Genomic DNA, 18,463 nt, shown 5'->3' with positions numbered 1-18,463 from the left:
TGCTCCTTCTGCGACACGCGGTAAGCATGTTGGCGCATGGGTTGGACGTTGGGCTCAGTGATGATGCTGTGCTTCATTAGAGGAGTCTGCCAGACTTTCGAAGTAGTGGCAAAACAGTCACTAAAGGATGAGAGGAGACGGAGGAGCCTTGCCCTCTAAGGTTCTTCTAACTGGCGACTGAAGTTGAGGCGACTAGTCACGTCAGTATCGCAGTTGTTCTCAGTCGAGATCGTCGTAATCAAAGGGAAGGCGTCCAAATCATCCAATGCCTCCAACTAAGCTATATAGTTGTGCGTTTCTCAAAATGCCTGTGTTCACCACTGAAGTTTGTAACTAGAACCATAGTCTGGCCATTTCGGAGTTAAACGAGACTTCGAGCAATAGCGACTTCCCGATCAAGCAATAACATCTGGTTACTTTCGGCGATGCCCGTAATTGACTGCTCCCGTGGACACTCAACAATCACGAAGATACTACTGCGAGGTGGCAACGTGACGCAATCATCGACTACGCGTAAATCCACGTCACGATGTTCGTTCTCGATGTCGGAATCTGGAGAAACACATTCAGGGAAACTGACGAACAAATCACGCAGATTAATTATCGCTCCATATCCTTGCAGAAAGTTCATGCCCAAAATGGCCGGCCGAGAACAATTGTGCAGTACAAGGAATGACGCTACAAACGCCGACGCACAAATCTCAAGCCTGGCGGTGCACTTTCCTATAGGGGATACGAGGAGTCCTCCAGCGGTGATCAGTTGAGGGCCGTCCCACGTTGGCAGCACCTTGTGTAGATGGGTGGCCAATGAAGCACTCATCACCGAGTAATCAGCTCCTGTGTCGACAAGCGCAGTCACCGGATAACAGCCGACGGAAATGGTAATAGCAGTGGACTTTCTGTTGGCGGTTTCAGAAACAGGTTTTAACGGTACGTCACAAGGAAACGGCAGAGGGTATTTGTCGGTTCGCGTGACAACGGCCTCACCTCCACAGGTCGCCTTTTCCAGTTTCCCCGGCGTCGGCTTGCACCACTGAAACCAGCGGACACAAAAGTGGGTCGGTCGTGATGCGTTGATGTGGACGGACGGGGTGATGGTGACCGTGACTGTCGTCGCGGCGGGGCAGTAGCATGATGGCTACCTTCCAAGTAATCTGCAATTTCTTGTGGGCGCTCATCATAGCGTGGAAAACGGGCATATGGGTGGATTCCGCGTAGGCCTATTCGTCGATAGTAACAGTCGTGGTACATGTGTCCAACTTCCCCACAATGATAGCACAAAGGACGATAGTCGGGTACATGCCAGACGGTGGACTTCTGCGGGCCAGGACGAAATTCGGCCTGAAAAGGCAGGCGATGGGCTGGACTTGGAGAGCGTTTGGGGGTCCCAGCAGGTGAAAGAGCGAAATCTGCCGTCGACGGCGTAGAAACGCGTAGGGCATCCGCGTAGGAACGCGTGGGAGGTTCGACTTGCGATGGTGGTGAGGAGTGAACGAACTGCCTGACTTCGTTACGAATGACGTCCGTAAGAGCAGCGCTAGTGGAAGGGGACGCTGCATGAAATTTCCGAAGTTATTCGCGTACAACTTGCCATATGAGTTCTGTGAGGACTTCCCTGTTATCACCTCCTGGTGCAAGCGAGCACGCAGCCGACATGACCGTCTGACGCTCATACTGCGCCAACCGCTGCCGAAGCATGCGCTCCATAATTGTGGCCTCACGTATGAACTCTGACACAGTCGTAAGAGGGTTGCGCACAAGGCCCGCGAAAAGTTGCTCCTTTACGCCTCGCATTAGCAGGCACACTTTCTTGTCTTCTGGCATGTGGGGGTCAGCCTGTCGAAACAATCGCGACATCTTTTCGACAAAAATGGCGATGCTCTCGTTCGGCATTTGAAACCACGAAGAAAGTGCCTGCTCCGCTCTCTATTTTCGTTCGGGATTACTGAACGCCTCGCGAAGCTGCCGATGGAATTCCTGCCAGCTTGTGAATGAAGTTTCGTGGTTCTCGTACCACACTCTTGCCACGTCTAAGAAGAAGATATACACGTTCTTCAACTTACGGCAATTGTACCAGTCGTTGGATAGCAGCAACCCACTTGAAATTGTCAAGTCAGTCTTCGACATCCTCTCCGGCATCACCATGGAATGGGTTGCGTGTGTGAGGCGTGTTGATGACACAGGGTACGCTAGCGAATGGGTCATGCTCGGTTTGGGCTGCGGATGCGGCAAACATTGTCCTCATAGAACTTGCCAAAGGGCCGTACTGTGGTGGTAGTCCTTGAAGGCGGTGGCTGCTTCGATGGATATCAGCAGACTCTAGTGCACTGGCGGTGGTTGCTTCTGGTTCAGGACCAGCAGGCATAAGACGTTGCAGTACAGTACCCAGCACCTCCACCAGTCTGTCGCGAAAGGAAACGATAGACAGGAACTCGAAGTGGACGACCGTTTACTCAGCCACAGCAACCATTCACTTCTTTGCTCTCGTCTTCTGCCACCAAAGCAGCGTGGCAATATATTGTTAAGGCGTTTATTAGCCATCCACCAGCGATCATACGCTATGGCGACAGTCACGGCCAAGCACGTACTAACAGTGCGAGCGACGTCCTTGTTGGGTAGCCCCACTAGAAGGTACTCAAGAGTTCGACCCATTTCAGAGTTTGGAAGTCTCGCTACAATTATTCCGGGGTCGAAGAGGGAGCCGCCTGGCGATCTAACAGCTTGTTACTATGAGCGGGTTATGATAAGCATTCAGGCACTCCACGTTGATTTTGTCGCGCCCGCGGCGGTGCATGTCCGAAGATTGTTCGACAGGTTCGACGAGATAGTTGACCGGAGATGTGCGCTCGATGACACGGTAGGGGCCTTCGTACTTGGGAAGTAGTTTGGAAGAGAGGCCAGCTACAGAGGTCGAGATCGATAGCCATACAAACGCACCAGAAAATAATGTGGGCTCAGAAATGGTGGAGCCATCACGAATACTCTTGGCAAGCTCGCGATACTCTTCAGCAAGCCTGGCTGTCTCAGAAATAGGTGCACACTCAGATGGACCCGGCGTGTAATGGAGTATCGTGTACATGGTGTGGGACGGGTGCCTTCCGTGCAGCAAGAACAAACGTGAAAAACCAGTCGTGCTCTGAGCGGCAGTGTTGTTGGCGTAGGTGACAAAGGGCAGTATACTATCCAAATTGGTATGGTTGGCGGCGACGTACATCGAAAGCATGTCACTGAGGGTGCGGTTAAAGCTTTCGGTGAGGCCATTCGTCTGCAGGTGGTAAGCAGTAGTTTTGTGGTGGACAGAATGGCACTCCGTCAGAATGGCTTCAACGACTTCGAGCAAGAATACATGGCTTAGATCGCTAGGAAGCTCTTGGGGTGGTTCGTGGCGCAGTATGAATTGATGCAGCAGGAAGGACGCAAGATCGCGTGCAGTAGACGCAGGGAGAGCAGCGGTTTCGGCGTATCGCGTTAAATGGTCTACGGCAACGATGGCCCAGCGGTTACCAGCCGACGTTAGAAGAAGTGGTCCATACAAATCGATACCTACGTGCCCAAACGGACGGTCTGGGCAAGGTAACGGTTGCAGACCGGCGTGCGACATGTGTGCTGACGGTTTGCGGCGTTGGCAAGCGAGGCAAGACAGAACGAACTGTTTCACATAGCGGTACATCCCGCGCCAAAAGTATCGTTGTCGAATACGGTGGTAAGTTTTGAATACCTCAGAGTGCGCGCATTTCGGATCAGAATGAAAAAATTCACATATCTCCGACCGCAGCCTGCGGGTATATCACGAGTAACCACTGTCGGCCATCGGCGTCGTAATTGCGTCGGCTGCCACGCATGGCGAAATGGTGAGCTCGACGACGCAAGGCACACGTGGGTGGTGTTGCAGACAGATCAGAGAGCAAGTCGATCTGCGGGGCGATAAAATCATTATTCTGCTGTTCGGTAGCGAGGATGTCAACATCAATGGCAGAAACAGCAATTGAGGTTACTGAGCAAGGCACGTAGTCTTCGGGCAGAGGATAGCGCGAGAGGGCATCGGCGTCAGCATGCTTGCGCCCGTTGCGGTACAGCACGTGGATGTCGTAGTCTTGTAAGTGAAGAGCCCAACGGGCGAGACGGCCTGAGGGATCCTTCAATGATGACAGCCAGCATAGTGCATGTTGGTCCGTGACTACATCGAGTGGGCGACCATACAAATAAGGTCTATACTTTTTAAGGGCCCAGACAATCGCCAGGCACTCTTTCTCCGTGAAGGTGTACTTTGTCTCGGCTCTCGCAAGCGTACGGCTTGCATACTGATACACAACAGCCGGCACAGCCTTGCTGCAAGAAAGAGAAAGATGACGCTGGTTGCTGCTTGTTGATGAACTGTCGCCATCTTGTTCGCCGAACATGGTTCATTGTATATAGCTTATTAAATAAGTTACTCGTAGCATTATTGGTGAAGGTGGATGATTCCCATACCTCGATAGAAACGCGCAGTGGTCGCAACTACGGGGACTCTTCGGCCACTTCAACTGCCACTGCCTCATCAACACCGGCCTCTCGAGCCTGGTCGACAACCTACGTCACCCTGCCACCCCTGCGGGATCCTGGCACTTTCTCTGCTGACGGTACTATCGACGTTGACTCCTGGCTGCACAGGTACGAGCGGGTCAGTGCTACCCACTGCTGGGATCCCACGCTCATGCTCGCCAATGTTGTGTTCTACCTCGACGGCACGCCGCGGACATGGTTCGAAACCAATGAAGCCGAAATCACAAGCTGGGATCTTTTCAAAACGAAGGTCTTTCATCTTTTCGGCGATTCATCTGGTCATCAGCTCGCTGCCAAGAAGACTCTCGCCACTCGCGCCCAGATGTCTACTGAATCGTACGTCTTATACATTCTTGACGTCTTGGCTCTTTGTAGCAAGGTCGAGCAGCGCATGTCGGAAGACGAAAAAGTTAATCACGTCCTCAAAGGAGTTGCTGACGATGCCTTCAACCTGCTGGTTTTTAATAATGTCACGAGCATCGACATGATCCGGACAAAATGCCACCGTCTAGAACAGGCTAAAGTTCGCCGCGTCACCCACGGCATCACGCGCCTGCCGAACACAGCTGCTACTTCCTCTTGCGATGACGCCGTCCGCCCAGTTTCCCGATGTGACAACCTTACCCGCATCATACGTCGCAAGGTCGAGGCAGCTAAACCAGCAGCTACTCCATTTCGAACGCTTGATCCTTCATCGACCACTATCTCACTTATACAAGCCGTCGTTTGTCAAGAATTATCGAACGTCGGCCTACGCCCCATTCAACCAGTCTACTCTGCCGAGCCTTTTTATCGCTGTCCTTCCGCTCCTCACTTTGGTTCCAACTACTCTCGACAGCGCGATTTGTCCGAATGGCGTACACTGAACGACAAGCCTATATGCTTCAACTGCCGACGTGTCGGTCATAATGCTCGCCACTGCCGCAATCACTGGGCTCCGCCGGCACACTATGTACCTCCTACCCAGGCCACTTCTGTCCACCAGTCGTACTCAGCATTTGATTTTGATTCGCCTATGCCGACCACATCCTCTGATTTTCCCGCACCTCTCACGAGACCTCACTACGCCCGCTCACCATCCCCTGGTCGCCGTCAATCTCGTTCGCCCCGACAACGCCGTCCTGCCTCTCCGACCTATTCGCAGCACCCCTGACCAGAAAACTAGGCAGTGCAGCTTCTGGAGGTGAAGCTGAATTGACGACGACCTCTGCAAGAAATACTCGTGTAATATTACCGACCACCCGGAATCTGTTGAACGTTACTTTAGACAATGTACCTGTACGCGCGTTGGTCGATACCGGCGCGCATGTGTCCATAATCAGTGCTGCTCTTCGTCACCGCCTAAAGAAAGTTATCACACCCGCCTTGAACCGAGCAGTTCGAGTCGCCGATGGGGGAACTGCCACAATTATTGGCATGTGCTCTGCCCGTGTGACTATTGCCGATAGAAGCACAGCTGTTTTTTTTTCACCGTTAGAGAAAATTGACCTCATGATGTAATTCTTGGTATGGCTTTTCTAACCGCTCACTCGGCCCTTATAGATTGTTCAACCGGCTGTCTTGACCTTGAGATTCCTCTACTTTCTAGTCTGACCAAACAACCCCAAAGCCGTCTTTGCTGCATTGATTTCGCACGCCTTCCGCCTAATTGAGTTTCACATATCGACCTCTTCTCTACGCCACTTGTACCTGACGGCGATTACATGGTGGCACCAATTCATGCCGTGATGCTTACGCATGGCTTCGCTGTTCCGCACACCATTTTGACAATTGTTGAAAACTGCACATGCCTTCCTATTGTCAGTTTTTTCCTCACTGCCCAAATTCTTCCCCGAAATATCTCCCTGGCCGAAATTACTACCCTACAAGACCATACGGTTGAGCCCTTCAGAGTGGATGATTGCTGCAGCTCAGACCATGAACAAACTCTATCACGTTCATCGGGCGTCGACGTTGACCACATGGTACTATCAGACCTCGCTCCTGATCAAGCGGAAGCCCTCCGTCACGTCCTAGAGTCCTATAGTGACATTTTCGACTTCGCCAGCACGGTCTTAAAGGGCCACTCACCAGGCCCCAAACCGAATTTTAGTTAGACAGTGGAAGTTGTTGGGTGTCCTATGAGGAACATTGTGCCAAAAAAGTTTTTCGAATCGGTTCATCAAGAGCGGAGAAAACAGGTTTTTTGAAGCGGCGCGAAACGATGATGACAGGAGGCGAGCTCGAAACCCTTGCCGCTCCTCCGCGTAGCCTTCGCAAACCAAATCTCTTCCCCACCCTCTCCGGCATAAGACCATGAGGTGACGTGTGCATGACGTGCCAAAGAAGTCCAACGCCCAAGTACGCGAGCAGCGTTGCTTTGTTGACCAGCGTTATTTTGTGGTCTTCTGCCTGTTTTAAAAACGCTGGCTTAGACGCTTAAACAGACAGTTTGAAAACGCTGGCTTAGACGCGATTAGATTAGGTAAAGTACATTGTAAAAATGTTTACACCCATAAGGGTGTATTTGTTTTGTCTCATGGGCAACACCCCTTGATGGTGTCTAGGAACACCCTAAACAATAAGGTGTTTAGGAACACCCTAAAACCGTAGGGTGTAAGGAAACGTCACACCCTACTTTATTAGGTGTTTATGAACACCCCTAAGCTATAGGTGTGGGTGAAGCTACGCCCATGCGAGTGGGGTGTACGCTGAAAACCCCCTTGAAACGATGGCTGTTATATGGATGAGCATACTTGATCAAATGAAGCGCAATTAACAGGACAACAAACGCAGAGACACAGGAGGTGACGCTTAGACTTGTGTGTTGAGGAGAGCCGTTCACAGCACTTCATTCCATGAAATATGCATCACCAACTGGCCCAAGCCCCAATTGTTCTCAGGGAGAAGCATATCTGAGCCTTCTCTGCTGCTGACAGGGAAGAAGGAAGATACTGGTGTCGCCCACTGCACTTATACCTGCATGCATGCCGCTGATAAAATAAGATTCCATGGTCTTGAATGAGCTGCATGAGACCAGCGTATATATGTGTACGTAGACCGGGCCGTAAACGACAAAGACGTGGAAGACACTTACGCAGACACACACACACACACACACACACACACACACACACACACACACACACACACACACACACACACACACACACACACACACACACACACACACACACACACACACACACACACACACACACACACACACACACACACACACACACACACACACACACACACACACCACAGTAGTGCAGGCGAAAGGACCAACCGAACATATCGCCGAAGCAAAAACAATCAAGCCCATATGTTAAAATCCGCCTTTATTATAGAAAAACTGCAAATCTGACAAACAGGACTCTGATGGCATTCTGCAAAACTTTGAAATATGTCACGAGACCAAGTTTTTTGCTCTCTATACTAAAATTCATTGTTTTCAATACAGTAAATTTCTACAACTTTCAAAACATTTGCGCTAGTCGGGCAAACGACTGAGACGTATGGTGTTTGATTGACACCTATACAATAGAAGAAAAAAAACACGTAGAAAGAATAAGCGAGTTTCTGGAGTCACATTTAGAACCTATTACATCTCGCAGTAAAAACTTCAACATTAAAAAAGAGAACATTCAACAAGGTAGTGTAATTGGGGTTGTATTGATTTATTGTCAGTGTTGATATACTTCTAACTGCAAAACCACTCGTCACTGCTGCTTGCACAATCATCTTCAGCTGCTGAGATGAGTGGTGCCTTCGAGAGAAGTGGGGCGATGCTGTTCTTTCTGTACAGGAACTTCCACCCCGGAAACCTAAAATAAATACACAAGGAACCATGACTGAAATTTCACAAAGAGTGTAACATACAGTGTGCACCATGCATAACTAACTTCTTTCTTATGTGTAAGTATAAATTGAGCGCATAGCAAGCATATTCAGTGGCATGGGGCTCCACTGCAGTGAGAAATGCTAGAAAAGGTATGCTGAGCAATAAACGCCATGAAATGCGCGCTGTGGAAGAATCATTATGTCTTTCGTGCCGTAGATATGAACTTTACTTTACCCTTTCAGCTTGCTCGCGCAGGCAAAAAAAAAATGTGCTGCTCCAAGTTGATAATGTTCCATTAGCTGCATGCAACGACCAATCTAAGTGAATGTCAAGTTCTATGCTTAAGTATGCATCAACACAGCTGCATGTGTATTTCTGCAGATCTACCATGGTACTCATTCAATTTTTATTAAAAGGAACACAGTACGACGCGCAACAACATATACATAATTTACCTGTATTGCACAAAAGCACAATGCACTGAGCATACATGACGGTATGCGCATTGAGAAGGTATTCAGTGCAGGTAACTTGTAAAATTAAGTACTGTACAGTTACGTATTAAAATGCGAATGATACTGGTGTTCTTGAACTGGCTCACATTGACAAGATTATATAATGGAAGAATTGGCTATTGGGTCATTCCACATCAGACGTCCCAGCCATTTTGGTGACCACCGCAAATGTATTCGAAAAAAAATCGCACTGATTTTACTGCATTAAAAAAGGTAACTGCTAGAATATTTCGCAGACAAATAATTTATTGGTCATGTGGCTCCTCCTGAACTTCCCGGAATCTCGTCTATATGTTTTTGAAAAAAATTAGTTCATAAGTATCTCTTCTTCCTTGCCAAATTCGGTCTACAATTTAAGTGAAGGGCTTGCATAAAGTGTTTGAAGCTAAGTAACAATATTACCATTTTTCGACCACATACGCCTCAAATAATTTAGCCGAAGTGTGTTATATCTGCATTTTTCTATATCAATACTGCACTTTGAATGAATATCTAAGGAGTGAATGCTCAATCTACATAAGGTATATTTGGAGGAAAAAATATTTAGACCTCTCAAGCTCTCAAACTCTACGAGAAAAAGTCGCAAATTTTACAAAACAATTGTTTTTTCTATAATGAGTCGCAACTTGCACCATGTGGTGGTTGAATTAAAAGAGATTTTGTACCTAAATTGAAGCAAATAAACCGTTCTTTTTTTTGTGACAAATTTTGTCATAGCAATTTATATTTTGAGAAAAAGATCACAGCATATCCACGGAGTGAATAATGATGAGTGGAGCGTAGCGTTCGTCCGTCCGGACGCACAAACGGATGGACAGACAGTCTGACGCCAGTATGGGCGAACAGAAAGATGGATGGACTCATGGACAGACCAACACACGGAAGCCTGGACGAATGGATGCACAGACGAACGGACGAAAGCACAAATGCACGGACGAACGATTCGCCCCACTAATCATCATTTTATTTATTATTTATTTTATTTATTTATTATACCTTCAGGGCCAGAGGCATTATAGAGGGGAGTGGTACAGAACAAAGCCATAACATGAGGTAGCATGGTTACAAAAAACGTTGTGTACATAAAAGGGAAAAGGAAAGACAAAACAAATTAGTATTATCGCAACAATGTGGTCACACAAACACAGATTAAACATCAGATGTTTCTGCATATACAATATTGGCTAAGGCAGCACGGAACAGTTGGTTATCGGTGATACCCGCAATTTCAGCGGGAAGGTGGTTCCATTCCCGGGACGAGCGGGGCAAGAATGACTGAGTGGCAGATTTTGTATGATAATAGTTAATGCCAACCTTGTGACGGTGGTCAATGCGATGGAAAATGTATAGTGGTTGGGGTAAGAGTTCGTTGCGCAGGAAGGAATGATAATATATTTTATGTAGCATGGTTAACCGAAAAAGTTTCCTGCGTGATGATAAAGAGGGAAGGGAAAGGCTGCTTTTCATTGAAGATATGCTGGCAGTACGGTTATAGTTTGACAGGATAAAGCGAGCGGAATTATTTTGAACAAGCTCGAGAGAAGCGATTAGATTTTCTTGGCTTGGATCCCATACTGATGCTGCGTACTCTAACTTGGGGCGTATTAAGGATTTGTAAAGCGATAATTTTAGTGACGATGGGGCTCTAGAAAAATTGCGGCGTAAATACCCTAACATGCTATTAGCGTTGTTGATGATATGTTCAATATGTGTTGACCAGCTGAGATGAGTTGTAATGTGCACTCCAAGGTACTTATATGATGTAACTAGTTCTAAAGCTATGTTGTTTAGGTAATAAGTTGACTGATGCTTGGGGTTTGGGATACATGCATAACCTTACATTGGTAATGTTTAATTCCATCAGCCAAGTTTGGCACCAGTTAGAAACAGTGGTTAGATCAGACTGAAGGATTGTAATGTCGTCACTATTATTACTTACCGTATTACATCTTACGAAATATCACACAGTCGTCTGCAAACAAATGAATATTAGAGCACAATTTTGAAGGGAGGTCATTAATATAGATAAGAAATAGAAGGGGCCCTAGGACGGATCCTTGTGGGACCCTAGAGCGCACTTCGCTGAAAGAAGAGTTAAAGCCATTAGCATGAACAAATTGGGTGCGGCGGGTAAACAATGATTCAATCCATTGTAGCACGTTTCTATCAAGGTTGAGGTTACTTAGTTTGTGAAGTAGAAGTTGATGACAGACCTTATCGAATGCTTTAGAAAAATCTAAATAAATGCAGTCTGCTTGAGACGAGCTGTCCAGGATAGTGTGCAGTTTTTCAGTGAAGGTTATGAGCTGTGTTTCACAGGAGTATGTTTTACGAAACCCGTGTTGCGCAGGAGTGAAAAAGGAGCTTGATTGGAGGAAATTTACAAGATTTGTGAATAATACATGTTCTAGAAGCTTGCAGCAGGTGCTAGTAAGGGAAATGGGGCGATAGTTAGTAGGAGAACATTTATTTCCGGATTTATAGATAGGAACCACCTTCCCGATTTTCCATTGAAGAGGTAGCGTAGATTGATCGAGTGATTGCTGAAAAATTTTTGCCAAGATGATTGAGCTAGTTGCAGATGTATTTTTCAAAAATTTAGCGTCAACTGTGTCATAACCAGGTGAAGAATGAAACTTCGAATTGCTTATAAGGGCGGCAATACCAGGAGCGTCCATGTTCACTGGTGGCATTTGGACGTAATTGCAGTAAGGTAGGTGTGGCAAAGAGCTGTTGGATTTATGCGAAAAATTGTTTACAAATGTTTCATTAAGGACACCAGCACATTCACTTTCAGAAATATAATCACCATACATATCTAGGAGAGAGATGGAATCATTAGACGTAGGGTTAATAGTGCGCCAAAGTTGTTTCACATTTGATTTTAGAATGGAAGGTAATACATTCGACATGAAATTTTCTTTAGCATTTTTTAGAGCTGTCACATAGCTATCAGAAGCTTCTTTGTAGGCAGCCCATTTTGCATTAGTCTGAGAAAGTTTAGCAGCACGATATAGACGTTTCTTTTTGTTTGATAGGCGTTTGATGCTTGGGTTGTACCTTGGGCATTGTGCATGAGTCGTAATGAATTTCGTGGGGATGTACTTATCGGTTAGTCGGCGAACTTCGGAAGAAAACATATCCCAGTTAGTTTGAACAGTTCGCTCATCATAATCCTTCAAAAAAACATCAAGGAATACCGCAAGTTCATCATTTATGGCCTCAAAATTTGCTTTCCTGTAGTTCCTTATTATTTTTCTTTTCTTGCTACATGTGTGGGATGGCGCATTGATACAGAATGTGAGTAATGAATGGTCACTTATATCCGGTAAGCAGGTAATGTTGGATGCAAGGTCAGGTGTATTTGTTAAAATAAATCAAGGGTGTTGGCGGCGTGAGATGTTACCCACGTGGGTAGTGTAACTAATTGTGTAAGTGAAAAAGTCGATAATAGTTGCAGGAATTCGCTAGCTTCGCTTGAAGATGGTGACAAAAAGGGTGGGGCGGCATGCCACTTTATGTTTGGGAGATTAAAATCGCCAAAAAGAAACAAAGAACACGAAGGGAAACGGGTATGAATGATGTTAAGAACATCGTGTAATTCATTAATGAAAGTCGGTGATAAGGAAGGAGGGCGATAACAAGCACCAACAATGTACTTTTGGTGGCCTACTGTAAGTGAGCTAAATATTATTTCTAGATTGCTGCGCACGTGCACAGGCGAGGAAGGAATGTCCTTTGATATTGCCAACAAAACACCCCCTCCACATCTTTCAGTGCGGTCGCAGCGATAAATTGAGAAGCGGGAGGAATTCAGAAAAAGTTCGGAATCACGCACATGCGCATTAAGCCAGGTTTCAGTTAGAGCGATTATATGGGCTGAACAAGTATCTATGGCGGAAGATAGAGCGTTATGTTTGTTAAGGATGCTTCTTATATTTGTAAAGAGAACAGATACACAAGATAAGATCGGTTGTCCACTGCCCCTCTCGTTTTCCTACAGCGAAGAACTCGAGGCAGGATTAGAAGAATATCGTACACGTGCCGCTTGCGGCCGTATTTCTTGAACGGCATCGGTAACAGGGTCGTACATGTATTGTTTGTTACCGATTGACAACTTTTTATAAGGAAGTTTGAAAAGTGGTGAGCCGGGTTGCCTTTTGCAAATTCTATTAGCTTTTTCCGCGTTGTACGAGTGTTTGTTGAGAAGTCTTCGGTTACCGAGATATTGTCTTCTTTGAGGCGATTGCGCATGGAAAGTAGTTTTTCTTTAGTCTTATAATTTGCAAATTTCGCTATAACTGGGCGGCACTTGTTAGGCGAGTAAGTACCCAGGCGGTGCGCTCTTTCAATGTCGCCGGACGGGCGAGTATAATCCGAGTTGTTTAGTATGCCGATTAATTTGGATTCAGTTTGTTGCCACGTTTCTTTGGAATCAGTGATGCCATGAAAAATTATATTCTTCCGACGGGACCGATCTTCGATTTCGTCAAGGCGGGACTGTAGAAGGTTATTCCGGGATTGTCCGTGTATATGCAGTGAAAACCACTAACGCTATCCATTGTGCAACTCATCAAGTGGCTACATAATACTAGAACGACTACTGAGGAGGGAATGACCCACGGCCTCAAAAGCTTTGCCCCTAAACGATTTTTGAAGTTCCAAGTTCCCCATTCGCAATTTGGTCATACTGCAGCCGGCGTCTCGAAGTTCCCCTTTGCCTTTGATGGGAAAATTAAAAAATATTTTATTCCCTGAAATAGGTATTGTAATGATAAAACTTGTCACATACAAAGAACTGTTTATTTGCTTTAAAATATGTAAAAGGTGATTTTTAATTGGACCACCACATGGTGCAAATTGCGTCTCAATACGGACAAAAATGACAATTCCGTGAAATGAGTGATCTTTTCTCGTAGAGGTTAACAGCTGAAGATGTCTAAAAATAATTTATCACAAAAATATCTTTTCTGCGAAGTAAGTAGTCACAGCTCAGATATTCATACAAAGTGCAGTATAACAATGACAAAATGCAAACATAACACACCTTGGCTAAATTCTTGCAGATGTATGTGGCCGAAAATTTATATTACTATTGCTGAGTTTCAAACACCTTACATAAACCCCTTTACTTAACTTGTAGCAAAATTGGTACGAAAAAAGGTGCGGTACTTGTAGAATATTTTTTTCACAAACAACACTCAAACAACAGTCTGGAAAGTTTGAAAGGCCACCACGTGACCAAAAACTTTTTTGTCTCCGAAATATTCAAGCACTTCACTGTTTTCAGTGCATTAAATGAGCACCATTTTTTTTTTCAACACATTTGCCATAGCCGCCAAATTGGCTGGGAAATGTCGAATAAAGTGACCCTGTTACCTTCACTCAATGACAATTGGGTACTGCTAAATAAGGGCCATTTGTTTCAATCATGCTGTCAGAGTGAGGAAGCATAACTCCTTCCCGATGTAACTTAGAAGTGTGGCAGCTTGGGCTAGTTGGTATGGCAGGACGATAGCGCGTGTATTTCGTGTCCTTCTTGTCTCTGTGTCGTCGTTTTGTTCTCGCGCTATAACTATCGTCCTTCCCGATGCAGCGTAGGCTGTTCAGTGGCTGTGCGTGTTGTGTTCCCAGATAGACATGCTGCCCAGTCTTACATTTTGGCTGCAACACATGCTTAGATACCGTGCAGTATGTATAACATCAAAGTGTTTTTGTGCAACAAAAAACTAATAATACGCTTCACATAGCAAAATACCTTTAGCATCTGAAGTACTTAGCGAAGTTAAACGCAAAAGCGAGACGATCGCAATAAAACTCTCAATAACAAGAAAATTTTAAAGTTACACATGATGAAAACAATGTGAATAAAATGTGCTTGAACGTTAGAAGTTATGTTCAAACAAGCGTTTGCGCTGTTCAAGTAGGCAATTTGAACACACACACAGACTAAAGGTCTGTTCAAACAAAAGTCAGGCTTCAGTGCTCGATCCGCTACATAGGCACGGCTGTCGGCAGTGTCGCGCTACGTTTCGGGTGAACGAAAATACCGGTGCAGACGAATTTAAAGAAATCGAATGTATTACATGTAGGCAAACTTCGCGAGGCGCAAGTAACGCGAAGCAATATGCTGTGTTGTCACCCGATCCATTAACCCGAGTTATCACGGTAGTGTTACCGCACAAAACAAAAAAGAACCGAAAAGAACGGCAAGGACACCACGCCCTAGCTTTCCGTTCTCGGTCTTTTCGTGCAATAAGAAAAAAAAAAGAAAGTAAATGAACTACCGACATGCCCAAGCATATGCGTCTTACATACGGTTGATTCTTAGAGCTAACAGGCACCATCCCCACACATGCATTAATTAGTAAACTAAAATTGATGTGCAGCACGAGCGGGCCCCGTTAAAAACGGCTGCCAACAAAGGGCACCGCAAAAATCTGTTCAATTTATTCGCTGAACCTCAGCGGCGCACGCTCATTCTGCTTTGTACTCCATACAATCCAAACAAACAAACAAAAATAATTGCCCACAATCACACTTCCCCATCATCTCCGTGAAACAGTTCGGACAAATATTCTCGCTAAGTAAACAATTGCTTATATCTCATCAACTAGTTGAAAACAAAATCGTTTGATGGCGTTATTCTCGTGCTCACGCAGTTAACAAAGCCTTGAACGGAACAACGTGAGAGCGGTACTCACTATTTAACTTCGAGTGCTCCACAATATGGATCCACACGTCTAGTCTTCAGGATGGTGCACCTTCGCAATAATCAGCACTGACAGAACACACGGGTGGAGCACAGAGCGCGGGCACACTTCAAACTAAACACCGATTAATAAACTCTACCGATCGAGAAGCCACGCGAACCACACGCACACACACAGGACGGTTTTTCGCCAGCGCACGCAGTGACATGTGAGACGATGTCGACCCCTTTCCCGCGCTATGCGCCCGGCACGCAGCAATACCGGGCAGCCAAGGTTGTCTGGGCGACGAGACTTACTGGCATCGGCGCGCTTTTAGACCGGCTAGATGCGGTTTAATGCTAGCTCCGGCCCTCTGCTCATAGCGCGGGCGCTGCTTTTTTTTGCGGCAGCGATCTGTTGCGTTGTACTCGTTCTTTAACAGTTCATCTGAATTGCAGTGAGCTTTGTGACGGTGCAGTGCGGCCAGCACGAGCTACTAGTCAGAACGCGCATTTGTAATATTTAGGAGCAATGTTTAGCGCACCTTCACCGACCTAATGTAGCGAATTTTGGAAAAAAGCGAAGCTGATGCTTTTTGATTAGCTCTATGGGTCTTTAGGGACTGAACATTCAAGGTCACGCAGGCGATATTTTATCAGCACTTTCATTTCGGTAAAGACATTGCAACATTGCATGCATCGGCCGTCACACTATTCGATGAGAACATATTGCCACGTGCGTACTGCTAGGAAGACGAGGAGGACAGCGCACACGCGCATCTGCACGCTGTTATGCAGCAAGCAATAACAAGAAAGAAGAGGAACACTCTGGCACGCAGGAAATAAAAATACTGACCTGGTGCTACTTTCACAACCTGTTATTTACTACTTCTGTCTTCACGTTGCGGCAATACATTTGTACTTAGCTTGCAGTCCTTGGAACAAGACCCCGGCTGAGAATATTTCATCAATGTTCTTTTCTAACTACCTACAAAGTCAAGGCTTTGACCGAAGCACGTCTACTGGGGAAGTTACATAAAATAAAAGAAGGGGATCCACAAAAAAAAAACGCAGAGAGAGAGAAAGAGAACTAGAGAATGCGTTTCAGCTCCCCTGAGGAGAGTTTTGTTCGCAATTTAGTCCACAAGGCTCCCGTCATTGTGAGCAAGGCTGCGCCAAGGTCACCGAAATGTCCTTATTCTGCATTTTTCTTTATGGTCGGTGTCCTCTTTCTAATTTCCATGACGCACTCCTAAGGACACATGAAGAGGAACATTCGTTACAGTAAGTAAATAAAACGTGCCTGCTAAAAATACATGACGTCAATGTTCGTCTTCAAGGGACCTGATGGCCTGCTGACGTGGTGGTTATGGCTAAACAACTGTGCTTTTGTTTTTTTTTTTTGCAGGGGGTGGAAGTTTTATCTCCAGCATAAAAGCTTCGATCTTATGGATGGGGGACGGGGGGAGGGGGGAAGTGTTCTATGCATGGCTACACCGATGTGCGCAACATTACCTTGTTCAGGGAAATCAGTGTACTTTGTGAGCGTTGACTAATCACGCAAATGACACAGATGAAAGAAACAGGTACAGGAGAATTGGCCCTTACTCAATTGAACAAGCGTCGCTCCTTTTGTATCTTCAATCTTATAGTAGTTTGCGTGCATTATCGATGAAAACTGCGTTTCGGTCACAATACTTTCTGCTTCGATTCATTACTAGACTCGCAAGCTGCTTGTAGTGGGAGCCTTGCTGGTATCAAGATGGTTAACGTATACTAACAGTACAAGCAAAATGGCCCGAAAATGTCGTGCATTTGTAGCCTTGTAGACACGTGTGCTCAAATTTCCGGCGCCCTCCACTACAGCGTCTCATAATCGTATGGTGGTTTTGGGTCGTTAAACCCCACTTATCAATTATTTGTAGCCTTGTTCATTACGCCCCAAATATAAGGGTGTAAATGGGGTGTTTTTTGGGTGTTTTAATTACGAACACCTCAAATTTAAAAATTGGGCGTAAAAAGGGTGTTCATGTGGGTGCTTTTAATCCGTACACCCGTTTTACACCTTTTAGGGTGTAAAAGTTTTTAGAGTGTAGATGAGCACAATGAGTGCGCGACCGCATAGGAGCGTTTCACTACGGTCGTCTGCTCAATGCGCTGACCGAGGGAACCTGAACGCATGTGAAACGCTGGCACATTAGCCCCGCATCTCGTAGCATTTCATGGGGAAAAAAGTAAAAAAAACGTGCACAATTTTTTATTGCGTCTCATTATTTATTTCAAGTTTTATTCATCTCTTTAAAGCAACAAATACATAAACTACGCATGTTGTGTTAAATAATTTTTGCCATGTCACGTGGTATACTGTTGACAACGCCAGAGCAGAGTCGTCTACATAGAAGACCAACGTGACCACAGTTCTGTGTACGTAGGGCCATTCCTACGCCGCCGTCATGCCCTCATTCTCTATGCGTGCGCCGGTAAAGGGGAGGACGAGCAGCTTTTATCTTGAAATTTGACCCATTTCCGCGGCGCGTAGCGTTGCAAATTTTTGCAGACGTGATCATGAACGCCTCGTCTGCGCATTGTGCTTGTCAGCTCAAAATTGTCAAACCTGGTGAGTGGCCCTTTAAGCCGAAAAAGTATTGTTAAGTGCCAACCACTGGCACGTGTATGCTACGCGTCAAAAGCGTAAAATGCGCCTCTCGGCGTCGGCGTTGGAGGGGCATATACGAGGAGGCGCGAAGGATCAAGCCGGGCTTGATATTTTTGCCACGCGTACGCTACGTCACCACGCGTACAGTGGCGCCAACCAACCAGGCGCCGCGCGCCAACCAACCAGAGGCCGCGATGCCTCCGAATGTAACGCCTTATGGCCGCCGCTCCGAA

The 18,463-nt window shown here is 46.1% G+C and overlaps 1 long non-coding RNA gene across 1 annotated transcript; it reads right to left on the bottom strand.

Moving 5' to 3' along the window:
- Window positions 1-8,185: 8,185 nt before the first annotated feature.
- On the bottom strand, window positions 8,186-15,779 carry LOC142817463 (uncharacterized). The gene is made up of 2 exons (XR_012895249.1): window positions 15,588-15,779; window positions 8,186-8,351 (listed from the first exon to the last, which is right to left on the bottom strand). It is a non-coding gene; the product is annotated as an uncharacterized LOC142817463 (long non-coding RNA).
- Window positions 15,780-18,463: the final 2,684 nt, after the last annotated feature.

This window comes from Rhipicephalus microplus, chromosome 5 (genome assembly GCF_043290135.1).
Source record: "Rhipicephalus microplus isolate Deutch F79 chromosome 5, USDA_Rmic, whole genome shotgun sequence".
NCBI classification, from domain to species: Eukaryota; Metazoa; Arthropoda; class Arachnida; order Ixodida; family Ixodidae; genus Rhipicephalus; species Rhipicephalus microplus.
The sequence above is the reverse complement of the archived record's forward strand: the minus strand, read 5'-3'. Positions and strand labels throughout refer to the sequence as shown.